General features: G+C 48.0%; 1 protein-coding gene across 1 annotated transcript in view; it reads left to right on the forward strand.

Moving 5' to 3' along the window:
- LOC138299673 (interferon regulatory factor 9-like) overlaps positions 1 to 25,272 on the forward strand; it is a 183,053-nt gene that overhangs the window by 88,308 nt on the left and 69,473 nt on the right. The window lies entirely within an intron of this gene.

The following is a 25,272-nucleotide window of genomic DNA, read 5'->3' on the forward strand; positions in this document are numbered from 1 at the left end:
CATCAGAAGAGCAACCACCACTACCAGACGCAGTTAGGAACCAGCAAAGACACCGCCCGAAGAGAAGGACTGTGACCAAGGCAGGGTGAACTATATACTTTAGCAGCTACAGTGGGGATAGGGATTTTCCTTTGGGCCACAGCCCTTCTGTCACAGTACATGATTTGATCGTTCTTTACGGAGCTCCTTGGGTTTGACTTGTGACTACAAGATCTCTGCTCAGAGGGTCATAAATATTCTGCAGATGAAAAGCACAACAGAACTAAATGGTGTCACACATGGGTTCCTAAGAAGACAAACACTGTAAAAAATAAAGAGAGAGTAGAAGAAATAATAAACATTCGAAAAAAACAAGTGAAAGGCGCAAATGAAGAGAGCTTCAGGGAAACAAAGTAAAGAAGAGAAGGAAAGACAGAAGCAAAGAAAAATACAAAGGAATAAATAAGGAAAGATTTAAAGTAAAAAGGAACACAGCAGGAAATGAAAGATGAGATGGACAAGGAAGAAGGTGGAAATAAAGGAAAATAGAAAGATTAAAACAAGTATTTGCAATGCAATCGGTCTCGGTTAGAGCTATTAGCGTTTTAAATTGTATTGTTTTTTACCCATGTGTTTTGGTGTGGAATGGAGTGGATGTATGTTGTGTACCATGGAATTATGTAGGTTATGTTGCGTTATGTTATGCCATGCTATTTTGTGTTATGTTATGCTATACCGTATTGTGTTATGCTATGCTGTGTTATGCTATGTTGTGTTATGTTATGCTATGTCGGCTTATGTTGTGTTATGCTGCGTTATGTTGTTTTATGTTATGCTATGCTGTGTTATGTTGTGTAATGCTATGTTGTGTTACGTTATGCTATGTTGTGTTGTGTTATGTTATGCTGTGTTGTGTTATGCTATGCTATATTGTGTTATGATGTGTTATTGTAGGAAAGTACCCTCTTTCTTGGCATGGTTACCCCATTTTTCTGCCTGTTGTCAGTGTGCTTGTCTGTGTTCACTGGGATCCTGCTAATCAGGACCCCAGTGATTATGCTCTCTCCCTGTAAATTTGGTTGATTGAACAATACACACCCCACATTTGGCATACTGGCGCCCCCTTGTAAGTCCCTAGTATATGGTACCCAGGGCATTGGGGCACCAGGGGATCCTCATGGGCTGCAGCATGTATTATGCCACCCATACGGAGCCCATGTAAAATGTGAATGAAGGCCTGCCATACTGCGAAAAACTTTCAAATGGATTCCCATAGAGAATAGAAAGACCGTCACCCATGCACTCATCAGCAGCAGGCTAGACTACGGAAACGCCCTCTATGCCGGCACCACACTCAAGCTCAAAAGAAAACTTCAGAGGATCCAGAACGCAGCAGCCCGCCTCATCCTGGACCTCCCACGCCAGGAACACATCTCCTCACACCTCAGATCCCTTCACTGGCTTCCGATCGACAAGAGGATCACCTTAAAAATCCTCATCCATGCACACAAATCCCTCCACAACACTGGACCAACCTACCTCAACGAAAGAGTGAACTTCCACACTCCCACTCGCCACCTCCGCTCTGCCGCCCACGCACTTGCCACAGTCCCCTGCATCCAACGCGCCACCACCGGAGGCAGATCCTTCTCCTACCTTGCCCCCAAGGCCTGGAATTCCCTCCCCACCAACCTCCGCAAGACTCAGAACCTCCTGCTCTTCAGAAAAAAACGTCAAGACGTGGCTTTTCGAACAGTGATCAGCCTCTTCTCTCCCCCTCCTACCACCCCCCTCCCCCAGCACCTTGAGACCCTTACAGGTGAGTAGCGCGCTGTAAGGAAATGCCTCCTTGGCATGGTTGCCCCCTGACTTTTTGCCTTTGCTGATGCTATGTTTACAATTGAAAGTGTGCTGAGGCCTGCTAACCAGGCCCCAGCACCAGTGTTCTTTCCCTAACCTGTACTTTTGTATCCACAATTGGCAGACCCTGGCATCCAGATAAGTCCCTTGTAACTGGTACTTCTAGTACCAAGGGCCCTGATGCCAAGGAAGGTCTCTAAGGGCTGCAGCATGTCTTATGCCACCCTGGAGACCTCTCACTAAGCACAGACACTCTGCTTGCCAGCTTGTGTGTGCTAGTGAGGACAAAACGAGTAAGTCGACATGGCACTCCCCTCAGGGTGCCATGCCAGCCTCTCACTGCCTATGCAGTATAGGTAAGACACCCCTCTAGCAGGCCTTACAGCCCTAAGGCAGGGTGCACTATACCATAGGTGAGGGTACCAGTGCATGAGCATGGTACCCCTACAGTGTCCAAACAAAACCTTAGACATTGTAAGTGCAGGGTAGCCATAAGAGTATATGGTCTGGGAGTCTGTCAAACACGAACTCCACAGCACCATAATGGCTACACTGAAAACTGGGAAGTTTGGTATCAAACTTCTCAGCACAATAAATGCACACTGATGCCAGTGTACATTTTATTGTAAAATACACCACAGAGGGCACCTTAGAGGTGCCCCCTGAAACTTAACCGACTATCTGTGTAGGCTGACTAGTTTTAGCAGCCTGCCACAAACCGAGACATGTTGCTGGCCCCATGGGGAGAGTGCCTTTGTCACTCTGAGGCCAGTAACAAAGCCTGCACTGGGTGGAGATGCTAACACCTCTCCCAGGCAGGAATTGTCACACCTGGCGGTGAGCCTCAAAGGCTCACCTCCTTTGTGCCAACCCAGCAGGACACTCCAGCTAGTGGAGTTGCCCGCCCCCTCCGGCCAGGCCCCACTTTTGGCGGCAAGGCCGGAGAAAATAATGAGAAAAACAAGGAGGAGTCACTGGCCAGTCAGGACAGCCCCTAAGGTGTCCTGAGCTGAAGTGACTCTAACTTTTAGAAATCCTCCATCTTGCAGATGGAGGATTCCCCCAATAGGGTTAGGATTGTGACCCCCTCCCCTTGGGAGGAGGCACAAAGAGGGTGTACCCACCCTCAGGGCTAGTAGCCATTGGCTACTAACCCCCCAGACCTAAACACGCCCTTAAATTTAGTATTTAAGGGCTACCCTGAACCCTAGAAAATTAGATTCCTGCAACTACAAGAAGAAGGACTGCCCAGCTGAAAACCCCTGCAGCGGAAGACCAGAAGACGACAACTGCCTTGGCTCCAGAAACTCACCGGCCTGTCTCCTGCCTTCCAAAGATCCTGCTCCAGCGACGCCTTCCGAAGGGACCAGCGACCTCGACATCCTCTGAGGACTGCCCCTGCTTCGAAAAGACAAGAAACTCCCGAGGACAGCGGACCTGCTCCAAGAAAAGCTGCAACTTTGTTTCCAGCAGCTTTAAAGAACCCTGCAAGCTCCCCGCAAGAAGCGTGAGACTTGCAACACTGCACCCGGCGACCCCGACTCGGCTGGTGGCGATCCAACACCTCAGGAGGGACCCCAGGACTACTCTGATACTGTGCGTACCAAAACCTGTCCCCCCTGAGCCCCCACAGCGCCGCCTGCAGAGGGAATCCCGAGGCTTCCCCTGACCGCGACTCTTTGAACCTAAAGTCCCGACGCCTGGGAGAGACCCTGCACCCGCAGCCCCCAGGACCTGAAGGACCGGACTTTCACTGGAGAAGTGACCCCCAGGAGTCCCTCTCCCTTGCCCAAGTGGAGGTTTCCCCGAGGAATCCCCCCCTTGCCTGCCTGCAGCGCTGAAGAGATCCCGAGATCTCTCATAGACTAACATTGCGAACCCGACGCTGGTTTCTACACTGCACCCGGCCGCCCCCGCGCCGCTGAGGGTGAAATTTCTGTGTGGGCTTGTGTCCCCCCCGGTGCCCTACAAAACCCCCCTGGTCTGCCCTCCGAAGACGCGGGTACTTACCTGCAAGCAGACCGGAACCGGGGCACCCCCTTCTCTCCATTCTAGCCTATGTGTTTAGGGCACCACTTTGAACTCTGCACCTGACCGGCCCTGAACTGCTGGTGTGGTGACTTTGGGGTTGCTCTGAACCCCCAACGGTGGGCTACCTTGGACCAAGAACTGAGCCCTGTAAGTGTCTTACTTACCTGGTTAACCTAACAAATACTTACCTCCCCTAGGAACTGTGAAAATTGCACGAAGTGTCCACTTTTAAAACAGCTATTTGTCAATAACTTGAAAAGTATACATGCAATTTTGATGATTTGAAGTTCCTAAAGTACTTACCTGCAATACCTTTCGAATGAGATATTACATGGAGAATTTGAACCTGTGGTTCTTAAAATAAACTAAGAAAATATATTTTTCTATATAAAAACCTATTGGCTGGATTTGTCTCTGAGTGTGTGTACCTCATTTATTGTCTGTGTATGTACAACAAATGCTTAACACTACTCCTTGGATAAGCCTACTGCTCGACCACACTACCACAAAATAGAGCATTAGTATTATCTCTTTTTGCCACTATCTTACCTCTAAGGGGAACCCTTGGACTCTGTGCATTCTATTCCTTACTTTGAAATAGTGCATACAGAGCCAACTTCCTACATTGGTGGATCAGCGGTGGGGTACAAGACTTTGCATTTGCTGGACTACTCAGCCAATACCTGATCACACGACAAATTCCAAAATTGTCATTAGAAATTGATTTTTGCAATTTGAAAAGTTTTCTAAATTCTTAAAAGTCCTGCTAGGGCCTTGTGTGTTAAGTCCCTGTTTAGCATTTCTTTTAGAGTTTAAAAGTTTGTAAAAGTTTGAATTAGATTCTAGAACCAGTTGTAGATTCTTAAAAAGTATTCCAACTTTTAGAAGCAAAATGTCTAGCACAGATGTGACTGTGGTGGAACTCGACACCACACCTTACCTCCATCTTAAGATGAGGGAGCTAAGGTCACTCTGTAAAATAAAGAAAATAACAATGGGCCCCAAACCTACCAAAATACAGCTCCAGGAGCTTTTGGCAGAGTTTGAAAAGGCCAACCCCTCTGAGGGTGGCAACTCAGAGGAAGAGGATAGTGACTTGGAGGACAATTCCCCCCTACCAGTCCTATCTAAGGAGAACAGGGTCCCTCAAACCCTGACTCCAAAAATAATAGTCAGAGATGCTGGTTCCCTCACAGGAGAGACCAACACCTCTGAAATCACTGAGGATAGCCCCAGTGAAGAGGACATCCAGTTAGCCAGGATGGCCAAAAGGTTGGCTTTGGAAAGACAGATCCTAGCCATAGAGAGGGAAAGACAAGAGATGGGCCTAGGACCCATCAATGGTGGCAACAACATAAATAGGGTCAGAGATTCTCCTGACATGTTGAAAATCCCTAAAGGGATTGTAACTAAATATGAAGATGGTGATGACATCACCAAATGGTTCACAGCTTTTGAGAGGGCTTGTGTAACCAGAAAAGTGAACAGATCTCACTGGGGTGCTCTCCTTTGGGAAATGTTCACAGGAAAGTGTAGGGATAGACTCCTCACACGCTCTGGACCAGATGCAGAATCTTATGACCTCATGAAGGGTACCCTGATTGAGGGCTTTGGATTCTCCACTGAGGAGTACAGGATTAGGTTCAGGGGGGCTCAAAAATCCTCGAGCCAGACCTGGGTTGACTTTGTTGACTACTCAGTGAAAACACTAGATGGTTGGATTCAAGGCAGTGGTGTAAGTAATTATGATGGGCTGTACAATTTATTGGTGAAAGAACACCTGTTAAGTAATTGTTTCAATGATAAACTGCATCAGCATCTGGTAGACCTAGGACCAATTTCTCCCCAAGAATTGGGAAAGAAGGCGGACCATTGGGTCAAGACAAGGGTGTCCAAGACTTCAACAGGGGGTGACCAAAAGAAAGGGGTCACAAAGACTCCCCAGGGGAAGGGTGATGAGACAACCAAAACTAAAAATAGTAAAGAGTCTTCTACAGGCCCCCAAAAACCTGCACAGGAGGGTGGGCCCAGAGCCTCTTCACAAAACAATGGGTACAAGGGTAAAAACTTTGATCCCAAAAAGGCCTGGTGTCATAGCTGTAAACAGCATGGACACCAAACTGGAGACAAGGCCTGTCCCAAGAAAGGTTCCACTCCAAACTCCCATCCAGGTAACACTGGTATGGCTAGTCTCCAAGTGGGATCAACAGTGTGCCCAGAGCAAATCAGGGTCCACACTGAAGCTACTCTAGTTTCTGAGGGTGGGGTGAATTTAGCCACACTAGCTGTCTGGCCGCCTAACATGCAAAAATACAGACAGCAACTCTTAATTAATGGGACTAGAATAGAGGGCCTGAGGGATACAGGTGCCAGTGTCACCATGGTGACAGAGAAACTGGTTTCCCCTGGCCAATACCTGACTGGAAAAACTTACACAGTCACCAACGCTGACAATCAGAAAAAAAGTACATCCCATGGCAATGGTTACTTTAGAATGGGGAGGGGTCAATGGCCTGAAACAGGTGGTGGTCTCCTCAAATATCCCAGTGGACTGTCTGCTTGGAAATGACCTGGAGTCCTCAGCATGGGCTGAGGTAGAACTAAAAACCCATGCAGCAATGCTGGGTATCCCTGAACTGGTGTGTGTGAAAACCAGAGCACAATGCAAGGCACAGGGTGAACAAGTAGAGCTGGAGTCTGGAAGAATGGCCCAGCCTACCAAGAGGAAAGGAAAGTCAGCTGGGAAACCAACTGCAACACAGCAAAAGAAAGGGAACCTCTCTTCTCAGGAAGAAGTTCTGCCCTCTGAGGGAACTGAGCCTTTGGAGCTTGAACCTTATCACGTTGAACTCTTAGGCCCAGGGGGACCCTCAAGGGAGGAGCTGTGTAAGGGACAAGAAACCTGTCCCTCTCTTGAAGGCCTTAGGCAGCAAGCTGCTGAAGAGTCCAAAGGCAAGAAAAATGGAACACATAGGGTCTATTGGGAAGATGGACTCCTGTACACTGAGGCCAGAGACCCCAAACCTGGTGCCACTAGGAGAGTGGTAGTGCCTCAGCTGTTCAGGAAGTTCATCCTAACATTGGCCCATGACATTCCCCTTGCTGGACATTTGGGACAAACCAAGACGTGGGAGAGGTTAGTCAACCACTTCTACTGGCCCAATATGTCCAACATGGTTAAGGAGTTTTGCCTCTCCTGCCCCACCTGTCAAGCCAGTGGTAAGACAGGTGGGCATCCAAAGGCCCCCCTCATTCCACTTCCAGTGGTGGGGGTTCCCTTTGAAAGAGTGGGTGTGGACATAGTTGGTCCACTAGAACCTCCCACAGCCTCAGGAAATATGTATATCCTGGTAGTAGTGGATCATGCTACCAGGTATCCTGAAGCTATTCCCCTTAGGTCGACTACTGCCCCTGCAGTAGCCAAGGCCCTCATTGGTATCTTTACCAGAGTGGGTTTCCCTAAGGAGGTGGTGTCTGACAGAGGTACCAACTTCATGTCAGCATACCTAAAGCACATGTGGAATGAGTGTGGAGTGACTTATAAATTCACTACACCATACCATCCACAAACTAATGGCTTGGTTGAGAGATTCAACAAGACATTAAAAGGCATGATCATGGGGCTCCCAGAAAAGCTCAAAAGGAGATGGGATGTCCTCTTGCCATGTCTGCTTTTCGCTTACAGAGAGGTGCCACAGAAGGGAGTAGGATTCTCACCCTTTGAACTTCTGTTTGGTCATCCTGTAAGGGGACCACTTGCCCTTGTTAAAGAAGGCTGGGAGAGACCTCTCCATGAGCCTAAACAGGACATAGTGGACTATGTACTTGGCCTTCGCTCTAGAATGGCAGAGTACATGGAAAAGGCAACCAAAAACCTTGAGGCCAGCCAACAGCTCCAGAAGTTTTGGTATGACCAAAAGGCTGCACTGGTTGAGTTCCAACCAGGGCAGAAAGTCTGGGTTCTGGAGCCTGTGGCTCCCAGGGCACTCCAGGACAAATGGAGTGGCCCTTACCCAGTACTAGAAAGGAAGAGTCAGGTCACCTACCTGGTGGACCTGGGCACAAGCAGGAGCCCCAAGAGGGTGATCCATGTGAACCGCCTTAAGCTCTTCCATGACAGGGCTGATGTGAATCTGTTGATGGTAACAGATGAGGATCAGGAGGCAGAGAGTGAACCTCTCCCTGATCTTCTGTCATCAGACCCAAAAGATGGCACAGTAGATGGAGTGATCTACTCAGACACCCTCTCTGGCCAACAGCAAGCTGATTGTAGGAGAGTCCTACAACAGTTTCCTGAACTCTTCTCCTTAACCCCTGGTCAGACACACCTGTGTACCCATGATGTGGACACAGGAGACAGCATGCCTGTCAAAAACAAAATCTTTAGACAGTCTGACCATGTTAAAGAAAGCATCAAGGTGGAAGTCCACAAGATGCTGGAATTGGGAGTCATTGAACGCTCTGACAGCCCCTGGGCTAGCCCAGTGGTCTTAGTCCCCAAACCTCACACCAAAGATGGAAAGAAAGAGATGAGGTTTTGTGTGGACTACAGAGGGCTCAATTCTGTCACCAAGACAGATGCTCATCCAATTCCAAGAGCTGATGAGCTCATAGATAAATTAGGTGCTGCCAAATTCTTAAGTACCTTTGACTTGACAGCAGGGTACTGGCAAATAAAAATGGCACCTGGAGCAAAAGAGAAAACAGCATTCTCCACACCTGATGGGCATTATCAGTTTACTGTTATGCCCTTTGGTTTAAAGAATGCCCCTGCCACCTTCCAAAGGTTGGTGAATCAAGTCCTTGCTGGCTTGGAGTCCTTTAGCACAGCTTATCTTGATGATATTGCTGTCTTTAGCTCCACCTGGCAGGATCACCTGGTCCACCTGAAGAAGGTTTTGAAGGCTCTGCAATCTGCAGGCCTCTCTATCAAGGCATCCAAATGCCAGATAGGGCAGGGAACTGTGGTTTACTTGGGCCACCTTGTAGGTGGAGGCCAAGTTCAGCCACTCCAACCCAAGATCCAGACCATTCTGGACTGGGTAGCTCCAAAAACCCAGACTCAAGTCAGGGCATTCCTTGGCTTGACTGGGTATTACAGGAGGTTTGTGAAGGGATATGGATCCATTGTGACAGCCCTCACTGAACTCACCTCCAAGAAAATGCCCAAGAAAGTGAACTGGACTGTGGAATGCCAACAGGCCTTTGACACCCTGAAACAGGCAATGTGCTCAGCACCAGTTCTAAAAGCTCCAGATTATTCTAAGCAGTTCATTGTGCAGACTGATGCCTCTGAACATGGGATAGGGGCAGTTTTGTCCCAAACAAATGATGATGGCCTTGACCAGCCTGTTGCTTTCATTAGCAGGAGGTTACTCCCCAGGGAGCAGCGTTGGAGTGCCATTGAGAGGGAGGCCTTTGCTGTGGTTTGGTCCCTGAAGAAGCTGAGACCATACCTCTTTGGTACTCACTTTGTAGTTCAAACTGACCACAGACCATCAGATGGCTAATGCAAATGAAAGGTGAAAATCCAAAACTGTTGAGGTGGTCCATCTCCCTACAGGGAATGGACTTTATAGTGGAACACAGACCTGGGACTGCCCATGCCAATGCAGATGGCCTTTCCAGGTTCTTCCACTTAGAAAATGAAGACTCTCTTGGGAAAGGTTAGTCTCATCCTCTTTCGTTTGGGGGGGGGTTGTGTAAGGAAATGCCTCCTTGGCATGGTTGCCCCCTGACTTTTTGCCTTTGCTGATGCTATGTTTACAATTGAAAGTGTGCTGAGGCCTGCTAACCAGGCCCCAGCACCAGTGTTCTTTCCCTAACCTGTACTTTTGTATCCACAATTGGCAGACCCTGGCATCCAGATAAGTCCCTTGTAACTGGTACTTCTAGTACCAAGGGCCCTGATGCCAAGGAAGGTCTCTAAGGGCTGCAGCATGTCTTATGCCACCCTGGAGACCTCTCACTAAGCACAGACACTCTGCTTGCCAGCTTGTGTGTGCTAGTGAGGACAAAACGAGTAAGTCGACATGGCACTCCCCTCAGGGTGCCATGCCAGCCTCTCACTGCCTATGCAGTATAGGTAAGACACCCCTCTAGCAGGCCTTACAGCCCTAAGGCAGGGTGCACTATACCATAGGTGAGGGTACCAGTGCATGAGCATGGTACCCCTACAGTGTCCAAACAAAACCTTAGACATTGTAAGTGCAGGGTAGCCATAAGAGTATATGGTCTGGGAGTCTGTCAAACACGAACTCCACAGCACCATAATGGCTACACTGAAAACTGGGAAGTTTGGTATCAAACTTCTCAGCACAATAAATGCACACTGATGCCAGTGTACATTTTATTGTAAAATACACCACAGAGGGCACCTTAGAGGTGCCCCCTGAAACTTAACCGACTATCTGTGTAGGCTGACTAGTTTTAGCAGCCTGCCACAAACCGAGACATGTTGCTGGCCCCATGGGGAGAGTGCCTTTGTCACTCTGAGGCCAGTAACAAAGCCTGCACTGGGTGGAGATGCTAACACCTCTCCCAGGCAGGAATTGTCACACCTGGCGGTGAGCCTCAAAGGCTCACCTCCTTTGTGCCAACCCAGCAGGACACTCCAGCTAGTGGAGTTGCCCGCCCCCTCCGGCCAGGCCCCACTTTTGGCGGCAAGGCCGGAGAAAATAATGAGAAAAACAAGGAGGAGTCACTGGCCAGTCAGGACAGCCCCTAAGGTGTCCTGAGCTGAAGTGACTCTAACTTTTAGAAATCCTCCATCTTGCAGATGGAGGATTCCCCCAATAGGGTTAGGATTGTGACCCCCTCCCCTTGGGAGGAGGCACAAAGAGGGTGTACCCACCCTCAGGGCTAGTAGCCATTGGCTACTAACCCCCCAGACCTAAACACGCCCTTAAATTTAGTATTTAAGGGCTACCCTGAACCCTAGAAAATTAGATTCCTGCAACTACAAGAAGAAGGACTGCCCAGCTGAAAACCCCTGCAGCGGAAGACCAGAAGACGACAACTGCCTTGGCTCCAGAAACTCACCGGCCTGTCTCCTGCCTTCCAAAGATCCTGCTCCAGCGACGCCTTCCGAAGGGACCAGCGACCTCGACATCCTCTGAGGACTGCCCCTGCTTCGAAAAGACAAGAAACTCCCGAGGACAGCGGACCTGCTCCAAGAAAAGCTGCAACTTTGTTTCCAGCAGCTTTAAAGAACCCTGCAAGCTCCCCGCAAGAAGCGTGAGACTTGCAACACTGCACCCGGCGACCCCGACTCGGCTGGTGGCGATCCAACACCTCAGGAGGGACCCCAGGACTACTCTGATACTGTGCGTACCAAAACCTGTCCCCCCTGAGCCCCCACAGCGCCGCCTGCAGAGGGAATCCCGAGGCTTCCCCTGACCGCGACTCTTTGAACCTAAAGTCCCGACGCCTGGGAGAGACCCTGCACCCGCAGCCCCCAGGACCTGAAGGACCGGACTTTCACTGGAGAAGTGACCCCCAGGAGTCCCTCTCCCTTGCCCAAGTGGAGGTTTCCCCGAGGAATCCCCCCCTTGCCTGCCTGCAGCGCTGAAGAGATCCCGAGATCTCTCATAGACTAACATTGCGAACCCGACGCTGGTTTCTACACTGCACCCGGCCGCCCCCGCGCCGCTGAGGGTGAAATTTCTGTGTGGGCTTGTGTCCCCCCCGGTGCCCTACAAAACCCCCCTGGTCTGCCCTCCGAAGACGCGGGTACTTACCTGCAAGCAGACCGGAACCGGGGCACCCCCTTCTCTCCATTCTAGCCTATGTGTTTAGGGCACCACTTTGAACTCTGCACCTGACCGGCCCTGAACTGCTGGTGTGGTGACTTTGGGGTTGCTCTGAACCCCCAACGGTGGGCTACCTTGGACCAAGAACTGAGCCCTGTAAGTGTCTTACTTACCTGGTTAACCTAACAAATACTTACCTCCCCTAGGAACTGTGAAAATTGCACTAAGTGTCCACTTTTAAAACAGCTATTTGTCAATAACTTGAAAAGTATACATGCAATTTTGATGATTTGAAGTTCCTAAAGTACTTACCTGCAATACCTTTCGAATGAGATATTACATGGAGAATTTGAACCTGTGGTTCTTAAAATAAACTAAGAAAAGATATTTTTCTATATAAAAACCTATTGGCTGGATTTGTCTCTGAGTGTGTGTACCTCATTTATTGTCTATGTGTATGTACAACAAATGCTTAACACTACTCCTTGGATAAGCCTACTGCTCGACCACACTACCACAAAATAGAGCATTAGTATTATCTCTTTTTGCCACTATCTTACCTCTAAGGGGAACCCTTGGACTCTGTGCATACTATTCCTTACTTTGAAATAGTGCATACAGAGCCAACTTCCTACACGCGCTCTATAAATTTTTTTGATTGATTGATTGATTGACTACAGGTCACTGCACCAGATCACTGTAAGTCACCCATATGGTAGGCCCTCCTAGCCCAGGGGGCAGAGGGCAAGTACCAGTGTGTGAGGGCCCCCCTGCACTAGCAGCGGTGCCCCCACAAACTCCAGCTCCATTTGCCTGGACTTTGTGAGTGCGGGGACACCATTTTATGCATGTACTGGGCATAGGTAGTGACCTATGTCCAGCTACATAATGGCATCAAACATGTCGGAATCATACCACAATACTGTTGCCAGTATTGGAAGTATGATTCAATGCACTCTGGGAGCTCCTTAGAGGACCCCCAGCATTGCTTCTACCAGCCTTCTGGGGTTCTCGGGGCAACCCAGGCTGCTGCCACCCCTTAGACAGGTTTCTCTTCTCCTGCTGCTTGAACAGCTCAAGCCCAGGAAGACAGAACAAAGGATTTCCTCAGGGTAGGGGGGAGTGGTAATATCCTCTCCCTTTGGAAATAGGTGTTACATGCCTCCCAAGCCACTGGTATGCTTTGAAGGACACATTTGGTGCCCTCCATGCATAAATCAGTCTACATTGGTTCTGGGAACTAGTGTCTCTGCTCTGGCTTGAAACTGGACAATGGAAAACAGAGTGACCACTCTCCTGTTCATCACCACCCCAGGGGTGGTGCCCAGAGCTCCTCTAGAGGGTCCCTTGATTCTGCCATCTTCAATCCAAGGTAGGCAGGTGCTTCTGGAAGCATCTGAGTGCCCAGGTCAGGCAGATGACGTCAGAGCCCCCTCCTGATAGGTGGTAATCTGTCTCGGTGACCAACCCCCCTTTCAGGGCTATTTAGGGTTGTCTCTCTATTGGGTGGGTCCTCAGATTCAGCCAGCAAGATTCCAGCAGGACTCCTCTGCAACCTCTACTTCGACTTTTAGCCACGGGAACTGCGGCTGAACCCTCCAGGAACTGGCAATCTGCATCCACAATGAAGACTTTGCTTGCAACATTGTGTTCGGTGGCATGTGTAGCTGCAGATACACATGCTGTGCATAGTCCGCGGTCTGGTGTTGGGTCGGAGTGTTACAAGTTGTTTTTTTTTCGAAGAAGTCTTTTCGAGTCACGAGACCGAGGGACTCCTCCTACTTTGGTTCCATTGCGCATGGGCGTCGACTCCATGTTAGATTGTTTTTTTTCCGCCATCGGGTTCGGACGTGTTCCTTTTCGCTCCGTGTTTCGGGTCGGAAAGTTAGTCAGAATCAACGGAAAATTCGTCGGTATTGTTTCGTTCGGTATCGGGTTAGATTGAAATCGACACCGAATCTTGAAGAGCTCCGGTAGCCCTTCGGGGTAATTTCGATCCCCCGTTGGGGCCTGGTCGGCCCGACCACGTGCAACATCGAGACTGATGGAACGGACCCCGTTCCGATTCTGTCCTAAATGCCACAGTAAATATCCCTATACAGACCAACATTTGGTCTGTAACTTGTGCCTGTCACCCGAGCACAAAGGGCCTGTCGAGCGTTTCGGTCGAGAAAAACGCTCCGAGACCGAAGAGCCAGAAGGTTGCAGATGGCGTCCACGCCGACAGGACAACAACGGTTCGAGGAAGAGGGAGAGGAAGAAACATTCTCCATCCACGAATCCGATTCCGAAGAATTTGACGTCGAAGAAACCGTGAGTAAGACGTCGAAACAAGCATCACACAGAAAAACAGACAAAGCCCAGGGGACGCCACTGCCGACAGGCCATGGCTCAACCTGTAAAGTAGGTGACCGCCCATCAGAACCGAAAAAGGGCGAGCTGGTGCCGAGATCGTCCGACTCAGGTCGAGACACAGGCACGCAGCAATCTCGGGACCGAGATACTGCCGCAGAAAAGGGTCGACACTGAGACAGCGGCACCGAAGCTGTTCGGCACAGGGATGGCGGCACCGAAGATGGTCGACGCCAAGAAGGTACGACACCGAAAAAGAGGAAAATCTCTTCGGAGCCGAAAACAACAAAAGACACGGTTTCGGTGCCAAAACGCCCAGCAACCGAAAGCCAGTTCCTACTCAGAGGAACAATCACTGTCCTCCCAACTTCAAAAACACAGGTTTGAGGAGGAATTACAAACAACAGCTGTAGATCACACGCAAAAGCGGATCTTTATACAAAGTGGGACAGGGAAGATCAGCACCCTTCCCCCAATCAGAAGAAAAAGGAAACTAGATTTCCAACAACAACAAAAAACACCACAAGCAAAAGTGGTGAAGAAGGTAACTCCACCACCCTCTCCACCACCGGAAACTCCTATATCACCGGCACAGACTCCGTCACAATCACCAGCTCATACCACCATGAGCCAAGATGACCAGGACGCATGGGATCTCTATGACGCCCCAGTATCGGACAATAGCCCTGAGTCGTACCCCACTAAGCCCTCACCACCTGAGGACAGTACAGCGTATGCTCAGGTGGTAGCTAGGGCAGCAGAGTTTCATAACGTATCGCTACATTCAGAGCCTATCGAGGATGACTTCCTTTTTAACACCCTGTCCTCCACCCATAGCAATTATCAAAGTCTCCCTATGCTCCCTGGAATGCTAAGGCACGCTAAACAAATCTTTAAGGAGCCAGTTAAAAGCAGAGCAATAACCCCAAGGGTGGAGAAGAAATACAAGGCACCACCCACAGACCCTGCTTTTATTACATCACAACTGACACCAGATTCAGTTGTCGTAGGAGCAGCTCGTAAAAGAGCCAACTCGCACACATCAGGCGACGCACCACCTCCAGACAAGGAGAGCCGAAAGTTTGATGCAGCCGGGAAAAGGGTTGCAGTACAAGCTGCAAATCAGTGGCGCATCGCCAACTCGCAGGCACTCCTAGCGCGATATGACAGAGCCCATTGGGACGAGATGCAGCATCTCATCGAGCACCTCCCCAAAGAATTCCAAAAACGGGCAAAACAAGTGGTTGAAGAGGGACAAAACATATCCAACAACCAAATCCGTTCTTCTATGGATGCAGCAGATACAGCTGCAAGAACTATAAATACTGCTGTAACGATAAGGAGGCACGCATGGCTGCGCACATCCGGCTTCAAACCTGAGATACAACAGGCAGTGCTCAATATGCCGTTCAATGAACAACAATTGTTTGGACCAGAAGTGGACACTGCAATTGAAAAATTAAAGAAAGACACTGACACAGCTAAAGCCATGGGCGCACTCTATTCCCCGCAGGGTAGAGGCACATTTGGCACATTTCGCAAAACTACTTTCAGAGGAGGGTTTCGAGGTCAAGCCACACAAGCCAGCACCTCACAAACAACACCGTCTACCTACCAGGGACAGTATCAAAGGGGAGGCTTTCGGGGCCAATACAGAGGGGGCCAATTCCCAAGAAACCGGGGAAAATTTCAAGGGCCCAAAACCCCTCAAAACAAGCAGTGACTCACAAGTCACTCAACCCCTTCACACAACACCAGTGGGGGGAAGACTAAGCCAGTTCTACAAATCTTGGGAGGAGATAACAACAGACACTTGGGTCTTAGCAATTATCCAACATGGTTATTGCATAGAATTTCTCCAACTCCCTCCAAACGTCCCACCGAAAAAACACAAGATGTCCAAACAGCATATAGACCTTCTAGGACTAGAAGTTCAAGCATTACTGCAAAAAGACGCAATAGAATTAGTACCAAAAACACAAAAGAACACAGGAGTTTACTCACTGTACTTTCTAATACCGAAAAAGGACAAAAGTCTGAGACCAATATTTGATCTCAGAACACTAAACACCTACATCAAATCAGACCACTTTCACATGGTCACGTTACAAGACGTAATACCACTACTGAAACAGCAAGACTACATGACAACGTTAGATCTAAAAGACGCGTATTTCCATATACCGATACATCCCTCGCACAGGAAATACCTAAGGTTCGTATTTGAAGGAATACATTACCAATTCAAAGTGTTGCCATTCGGAATAACGACAGCACCAAGAGTCTTTACAAAATGTCTAGCAGTAGTAGCTGCACATATCAGGAGGCAGCAAATACAGGTGTTCCCGTACCTAGACGATTGGTTAATCAAAACCAACTCGCTAACAAAGTGTTTACACCACACAGATTATGTTATACAAACCCTTTTCAAACTGGGTTTCTCCATCAACTATGCAAAGTCACACCTTTTGCCGTGTCAAACACAGCAATACTTAGGAGCGACAATCAACACAACAAAAGGGATAGCCACTCCAAGTCCACAAAGGGTTCAAAATTTTCACAAGGTGATACAAGCTATGTATCCAACACAAAAGATACACGCAAAGATTGTCTTAAAACTCCTAGGCATGATGTCCTCATGCATAGCCATTGTCCCAAATGCAAGATTGCACATGCGGCCCTTACAACAGTGCCTAGCATCACAATGGTCACATGCACAGGGTCACCTTCTAGATCTGGTGTTGATAGACCGCCAAACATACATCTCGCTTCTATGGTGGAACAGTACAAATTTAAACAAAGGGCGGCCTTTCCAAGACCCAGTGCCACAATACGTGATAACAACAGATGCTTCCATGACAGGGTGGGGAGCACACCTCAATTAACACAGCATCCAAGGACAATGGGACGTACATCAAAGAAAGTTTCATATAAATCACCTAGAATTGTTAGCAGTATTTCTAGCGTTGAAAGCATTCCAACCAATGATAACCCACAAATACATTCTTGTCAAAACAGACAACATGACGACAATGTATTATTTAAACAAACAGGGGGGAACACACTCGACACAGTTGTGTCTCCTCACACAAAAAATATGGCATTGGGCAATTCACAACCACATTCGCCTAATAGCACAGTTTATTCCAGGGATCCAGAACCAGCTAGCAGACAATCTCTCTCGGGATCACCAACAGGTCCACGAATGGGAAATTCACCCCCAAATCCTGAACACTTACTTCCAAATTTGGGGAACACCTCAAATAGATCTATTTGCAACAAAAGAAAACGCAAAATGCCAAAACTTCGCATCCAGGTATCCACACCGGCAATCTCAAGGCAATGCTCTATGGATGAATTGGTCAGGGATATTTGCGTACGCTTATCCCCCTCTCCCTCTCCTTCCATATCTAGTAAACAGATTGAGTCAAAACAAACTCAAACTCATACGAATAGCACAACATGGGCAAGACAACCTTGGTATACCACACTACTAGACCTGTCAGTAGTACCTCATGTCAAACTACCCAACAGGCCAGATCTGTTAACACAACACAAACAACAGATCAGGCATCCAAACCCAGCATCGCTGAATCTAGCAATTTGGCTCCTGAAATCCTAGAATTTGGACACTTGAACCTCACACAAGACTGTATGGAGGTCATAAAACAAGCTAGAAGGCCATCCACTAGACACTGCTATGCAAGTAAATGGAAAAGATTTGTTTGTTACTGCCATAATAATCAAGTCCAACCATTGCATGCATCTCCAAAAGATGTAGTAGGATATTTACTACATCTACAAAAATCAAATCTAGCATTTAATTCCATAAAAATACATCTCGCAGCAATATCTGCTTACCTGCAGATTACTCATTCAACTTCCCTATTTAGAATACCGGTCATTAAAGCGTTTATGGAGGGCCTAAAGAGAATAATACCACCAAGGACACCACCTGTTCCTTCATGGAACCTCAACATTGTCTTGACAAGGCTCATGGGTCCACCTTTCGAACCCATGCATTCTTGTGAAATGCAATACTTAACGTGGAAAGTTGCATTTCTCATTGCCATTACATCTCTAAGAAGAGTAAGTGAAATTCAGGCATTTACTATACAAGAACCATTTATTCAAATACACAAAAATAAGGTAGTTCTAAGAACCAACCCAAAATTCTTACCAAAGGTCATCTCACCGTTCCACTTAAATCAAACAGTAGAATTGCCAGTGTTCTTTCCACAGCCAGACTCAATAGCTGAAAGAGCACTACATACATTAGACATCAAAAGAGCACTAATGTACTACATTGACAGAACAAAACTAATTAGGAAAACAAAACAACTATTTATTGCATTTCAAAAACCTCATACAGGAAATCCAATTTCAAAACAAGGTATAGCTAGATGGATAGTTAGGTGCATCCAAACCTGCTATCTTAAAGCAAAGAGACAGCTGCCTATTACACCAAAGGCACACTCAACCAGAAAGAAAGGTGCTACCATGGCCTTTCTAGGAAATATTCCAATGAACGAAATATGTAAGGCAGCAACATGGTCTACGCCTCACACATTTACTAAGCACTACTGTGTAGACGTGTTATCTGCACAACAAGCCACAGTAGGTCAAGCTGTACTAAGAACTTTATTTCAAACTACTTCCACTCCTACAGGCTGAACCACCGCTTTTGGGGAGATAACTGCTTACTAGTCTATGCACAGCATGTGTATCTGCAGCTACACATGCCACCGAACGGAAAATGTCACTTACCCAGTGTACATCTGTTCGTGGCATTAGTCGCTGCAGATTCACATGCGCCCACCCGCCTCCCCGGGAGCCTGTAGCCGTTTGGAAGTAATCTTCAACATTTGTACATTTGTAAATATATTACTTTAACCTTCATTTTGTACATACTTAGTCATTCCATTGCATGGGCACCATTACTAACATACACAACTCCTACCTCACCCTCTGCGGGGAAAACAATCTAACATGGAGTCGACGCCCATGCGCAATGGAACCAAAGTAGGAGGAGTCCCTCGGTCTCGTGACTCGAAAAGACTTCTTCGAAAAAAAAAAAACTTGTAACACTCCGACCCAACACCAGACGGCGGACAATGCACAGCATGTGAATCTGCAGCGACTAATGCCACGAACAGATGTACACTGGGTAAGTGACATTTTCCTTACACGGCTCCTTCCAGCTTCTGCAACATTTCCCCAGCTGTGCATCCTCCGAGCGCAGCAAGTCTTCAGTCTGCACAAGAAGGAAGAAGGAATCTCCCTTTGAGTGAAGGAGTCACTTCCTAGCATACGCATGCACCAACTACAATGATGACCGCCTGCATGGATCTTGTATGATCCTGAGCTGTGTGGATCCTGCATCACGTGTGTTGGTCCAGAGTAGTCCTCTTGGTCCTCTCTGCCGCTCTCCAACTTTAGTGGAGGTAAGCCCCTGTCTTCCCACGCAGGTTGGTATCCCCATGCGTGCCTCACTTGCAGCTACCTAGGCTTGTTGGCATTTCCAAGGGATCTTCAGGCTCCATGTAGCCCCAGCACTCTTCCCTGCAACGCACAGCCCTCTGCGTGCTTCTCCTGCGGCGTGAGACCCTTCTCCAGTTGTGTTGCGTGGGCTCCTCTGTGACTCCTGGTTCCTCATCCAGTGGGTCTCCTGTGTGGGCTGCCTTTTCTTCTGTGGACTCTGCCTGGCTGAGGGTCCCCCTTTCATGACCCCCCGTGAGTTGAGTACTCCTGGGCCTTACTGGTACCTGGCAGCTCCACTTTTAGTCCACTATGACTTATGCCTTTGCCAAGGCTTGTTGGTGGCTTTTCCACATCACAGACAGAAATGCAAAAGACTGCAATCTTCCATCCTGCGTGGGACATCGACCGCATCCTCCAGGCACTCTTCATCGACTCCACAGCTGCATTGCTGACCGTCTTTGTTCTACAGTCGACCAACTCCTGCAACCACAGATGGGTGGGTATTGGCTCCTGCCACCACCGGACACTCCTATGACTTTTGGACTTGGTCCCCTTCTTCCACAGGTCTTCCTCTTTAGGAATCTACTGATGGTTTCTTGTAGTCTTGTCTAGGTTTTGCATTGACTTCTTTTTAGTCCTGTTGGGTGGTTTGGGGAAAATCTAGTAACTTACTCCTTTCTTCATGGTCCATGGAGGGCTGTGTGGCATTTAACTTTTGGGTTTCCTAGTTCCTCCAGCTCCCCTCTACACATTCCACTTACCGAGTTGGGGGTCCTGCATTTGCATTCCATTTTTTGTGGATATGGTTTGGGCTCCCCCTCGGGTCACTATTGTCTATTTGCTATTGCACTGATTTCTATCACTATTTATGCCTATTTCTGATTATTAGTTTACATATCTAGTTTGTTACATACCTCCTATTGGAGGGTTGTCTCTCTAGTACTTTTTTGTAATTATGTCACTAAAATAAAGTACCTTCATTTTTGTAACACTGAGTGTATTCTTTCAGGTGTGTAGGTGCTGTGTGACTACAGTGGTACTGCATGAGCTTTGCATGTCTCCTAGATAAGCCTTGGCTGCTCATCCACAGCAACCTCTATAGAGCCTGGCTTCTGGACAGTGCCTACATTACATTAATAGGGGATACCTGGACCTGGTATAAAGTGTAAGTACCGTAGGTACCCACCACACACCAGGCCAGCTTCTGCTGTGCTGTGTTATGTTATGTTATGCTATGTTGTGTTATGTTATGGTAGGTTGTGTTATGCTGTGTGTAGAAAATAAATGTGACCTTCTGTAATGCAACTGGCGTTCATGTAAAGTACTTCAATACCTACTTCGCGTTTTATCAATGTACATTAAAGCAAGCAGCGATCTCGGAGGGGATGTGGTGAGAGCGGGCAAGTAGTGGTGTGGAAGGGGCTAAAGGGGTGGGTGGGACAGCACAGGGAGAGTAAGTGACGGGTGAAGCTGAAGCTGATCGAAAACAAAATGAAAATGTACATTTTAATTCTTTACCACACACTGAGCATGTATTCCGCATGGTTAATAGGGGAAGCTTTAGAACGTAACTTATTGAGTACAGTGTGAAGCCATATAAACCCCACTTAGCCCTTTACACCTACAAAAACCACTTCAAGTTGCCCAGCATATTATCATTCCTTTTGTGGCACAGGATGCTTTGTGTGCATAAGGGCTTTAGATCAAGTATCAAGACATGCAGTCCTCTCACTGTTCTACACTGCCATGCTCACACAATCACAAACAGTCAGTGTTGCTATTTCTGAGGATTGTGCAATGCGCTTGTATACTGTTCAGTTCACCTCTGCCTCTATTTCCTGGTCTGTGATTGATGCCTTTGATTGATCCTGTCGGATGATGGCAGTTGCCTAGCGTCAGGATTTTAAAGAGGCCTGGAATGAAGTTGCCACCTCCAGCAATAGGGTCCTGTTTCTTCGTTTGTTTGAAGTTTGGGACATGGTTGCCGAGCCGTTCCAGCCCCATATGTTTAGTAGGTCACCATTTTACACTTAAGCATGTGAAGAATTTTACATAATAAATTGAGTGGGTTAATAAAACATTCCACCGAGAATTAAAAAAACATATGTCTAGCTGTCATTAGCAGATGACACAATTTTAACAGAGAGAGAAGTCCCGTTCTGGACCCCCTGTGTTCATTTCACAATGTCATGCATGTTGGGAGTTGTAGTTTTTTTTCACTTCCTGGGACCAAGTAGTAGACTGAATCAGGGAGAGATGAATGTGGTTTATAAAGGGATACCCCAGGGTGGTTTATAAAAGCAGGGAGGCATACTCCGAGAAAATCATATAGAGCTGAGGTGATACGAAAAATATTTCTACCCATTATGTTGAATTTCTTTTAGGAAGAAAAAAAACTGCATATTTTCATTTTGGAGAAGGATGTGTAGATAGTATAGCAAACACTGTAGATTTGGCGTAGGGGTATATGCAGTCACTTAACTCTAAATGTTAGTAGTGTAGGAAAGTACCCTCTTTTAGGCCTGGTTACCTCCACTTTTTGCCAGCTGTCAGTATGTTTTGACTTTTCTCACTGGGATCCTGAAAACCAGGCCCACAGTGATTGTGCTCTCTCCCTCCAAATGTGGTTGCTTAGGACTTTGCACACCATACAATTGGCATACCGGTGCCCCCATGTAGGTACCTAGTATATGGTACTTGGGTACCCACGGCATTGGGGCACCTGAGGCTCCCCATGCGCTGCAGCATGTATTGTGCCACCTATGGAAGCCCATGCAAAATGTGTATGCAGGCTTGCCTTTGCAGCCTGTATGAAAAGGTGCAAGCACCCTTTCACTATAGGTCACTGCACCAGGTCACTGTAAGTCACCCCTATGGTAGGCGGTCCTAGCCCAGAGGGCAGGGTGCAGGTACCTGTCTGTGAGGGCACCCCTGCGTGAGCAGGGGTATGAACTCCAGCTCCATTACAATGGACGTCGTAAGTGTGGGGAAGCCATTTTACCCGTGTACTAGACACAGGTCCAGCCACATAATGGTAACTCTGAACCTGCGCATATTTGGTACCAAACATGTCGGCATCATACCCAAATACTGTTGCCAGTATTGGTTTATGATTCCATGCACTCTGGGGGCTCCTTAGAGGACATCTAGCATTGCTCCTACTAGTCTTCTGGCATTTCCTGGGCAGCCCATGCTGCTGCCACCCTTCAGCCAGGTTTCTGCCCTCCTGCTGCTTGACCAGATGAGGCAGAGGAAAGAAAGGCAAAAGAAAGGATTTCCTGTGGGAGAAGGAGGTAACCCTGTCTCCCTTGGAAATAGGTGTTACTTGGCTTGAGAGGGGTAGCCTCCCCAAGCCACTGGTATGCTTTGAAGGGCACATCTGGTGCCCTCTTTGCATAAACCGGTTTGCACCAATACAGGGACCCCTGGCCCCTGCTCTGGCGCAAAAGTAGACAAAGGAAAGGTGAGTGACCACTCCCTTGTCCATCGTCCAGAGCTCCTCCGGGTGGCCACTTGACTGTCATCTTGAATCCAAGGTGGCCAGGGAGCATCTTAGTGGCCAGGTCAGGTAGGTAACGTCACAGCCCCCTCCTGGTAGGTGGTCACACTGCTAGGTGACCAAGCCCATTTCCTGGGCTATTTAGGGTCCCCCTCTTCAGTGGGTCCTCAGATTTGTGTGCAAGATTCCAGTAGGACTCCTCTAAATTGTTTACTTCTTCTGGCCACTGGGACTTCAACTGGACCCTCAGGAACCGACAATCTGCAACTACAGAGACGACTCTGCTCTGCAACTTTGTTTCTCCACTCCTTCCAGCAACTGAAACATTTCCCCAGATGTGCATCTTCTGAGGGCGACGAGTCTTAAGCCTGCACAAGAAGCAAGAAGGAGTCACTCCCCTGCATCTTCAGGCACCAACTGCAACGGCGAGTGGCTGCATGGATCTGCTCTCCTCCGGAATTACGTGGATTCTGCATCACAGGTGGAGGTCTGGAGTGGTCCCCTTGGTCCTTTCTACCAGCTGTCCAACTTGGGAGATGGTAATCCCTTGCTGTTCCTTGCAGGACAGTACCCCTGTGCACTGTGACTCTTGCAGGTACTACGGCTTGTTAGTTCCTCCTCCAAGGGATCTTCAGGCTCCGTCTAGCCCCGGACCACAGCACTCGTTCCTGCAAAGCACAGTCTCCTGCCTGCTGCTCCAGCGACGTGGGGCTCCTCTTCAGGTGTGCTGAGTGGGCCTCACTGCAACTCCTGTGCCTGCAGCCAGTAGGTTGCCTGTAGGTAATGCATCCTCTTCTGGAGACTCTCCCAGCTGCTGAGTGTCACCCCAGACTCCCTTCCTTGGGTCGAGTCCCCTGGACCTTGCTGGTCCTCTTCAGCCTTTCTAAAACTTCTTCTCCGACTCCTGCATTGTCCAAGGCTTGTTGGTGGTTTTCCAGCACCACTGACCGACTGCATCTAGACCGCTGAAGTGGGACATCACATGCTCACACCTGGGACTCCTCTTTGGCTCCTGTGCTGCATTGCGGGACCACCTTCGTCCACCGTCGACCTGGTTGTGAATCCACAGAAGGGTGGGTAGTGGCTCATTCCAGAAGCAGACACTATCACAAACTGCAGGACCTTCCTTTGCAGGTCCTTTTCTGTCAGGATCCAGCTTTGGGTTCTTCCAGTCCTGGTTGGGTCTTGCATAATCCTTCTCCAAAGTCCTGTTTGTTTGGGGGGAAACCAGGTATTTACCTCTGGTCTTCTGGTAGCTGGGGTTCACTCTGGTACTCACCTCCTGGGGTTCCTAGTTCCTCCAGCTCCCCTCTACTGATTCCACTTCCTTGGGTGGGAGACTGCCTTTCACATTCCACTTTTTTAGTATATGGTTTGGCCCTCCCCTAGGGCCCTCACTATTTGCTATTGCTTTTACCAATGCCTATTGCTTTCTATGCCATTTACTGATTGCTAATGTGTATATAATAGTGTGTTTACTTACCTCCAGTTGGGGTATTGCCTGTACAGTATTTTAATATTTGTGTTACTGTAATAAAGTACCTTTATTTTTGTAACACTGTGTGGTTCTTTCATGTGTGTAAGTGTTGTGTGATTATAGTGGTATTGCATAAGCTTTGCATGTCTCCTAGATAAGTCTTGGCTGCTCATCCACAGCTACCTCTAGAGAGCCTGGCTTCCTAGACACTGCCTACACCTCACTAATAGGGGATACCTAGACCTGGTATAAGGTGATAACACCATAGGTGCTCCCTGCACACCAGGCCAGCTCCCTACAAGTAGATTACCCACATTTGTTTAAACTAGCTTTCAAAACGTTTTCCTACACAACACATTTCTCTCCAACTAATTTAATTATTTTACAAAATTGCATCTCAAATGGATGAAAAACGTGCTGGCAGAGATGTAGAAACTGCAATGATACCGTGTACCTGCCACATATGGTGCACAAGTGGCATCGAACAGCAACTAATCGGCATTGAGTCGTGATGTCTCATTATGGATTTGTGGCGAATTAGACCTTTTATTCGCTACAGCATGAAGCAGCATAGAGTAATTTTTTAATGGAACAAGAACCAACAAACATGTATACCGGTTTGCGGTTTTTGGTTTCTATGGAAAACATTGGCAAAGAAAGATGAAGGCATTTTGTCTGCCTTGTTGAAAATCGGGTATATATAAAAATCGCAGTATGGCAAGGTTGTACAGCACTTACTTTTGCTGCCCATCGAGGCTGAGCTGCACTGCAAAAAACAAAACAAAAAACAGTGCAGTTTTAGCATCTCAAAGAGTTAAATACAAAGCACTAAGCTGTGTGGC

Source organism: Pleurodeles waltl, chromosome 6 (assembly GCF_031143425.1).
Source record: "Pleurodeles waltl isolate 20211129_DDA chromosome 6, aPleWal1.hap1.20221129, whole genome shotgun sequence".
Lineage (NCBI taxonomy): Eukaryota > Metazoa > Chordata > Amphibia > Caudata > Salamandridae > Pleurodeles > Pleurodeles waltl.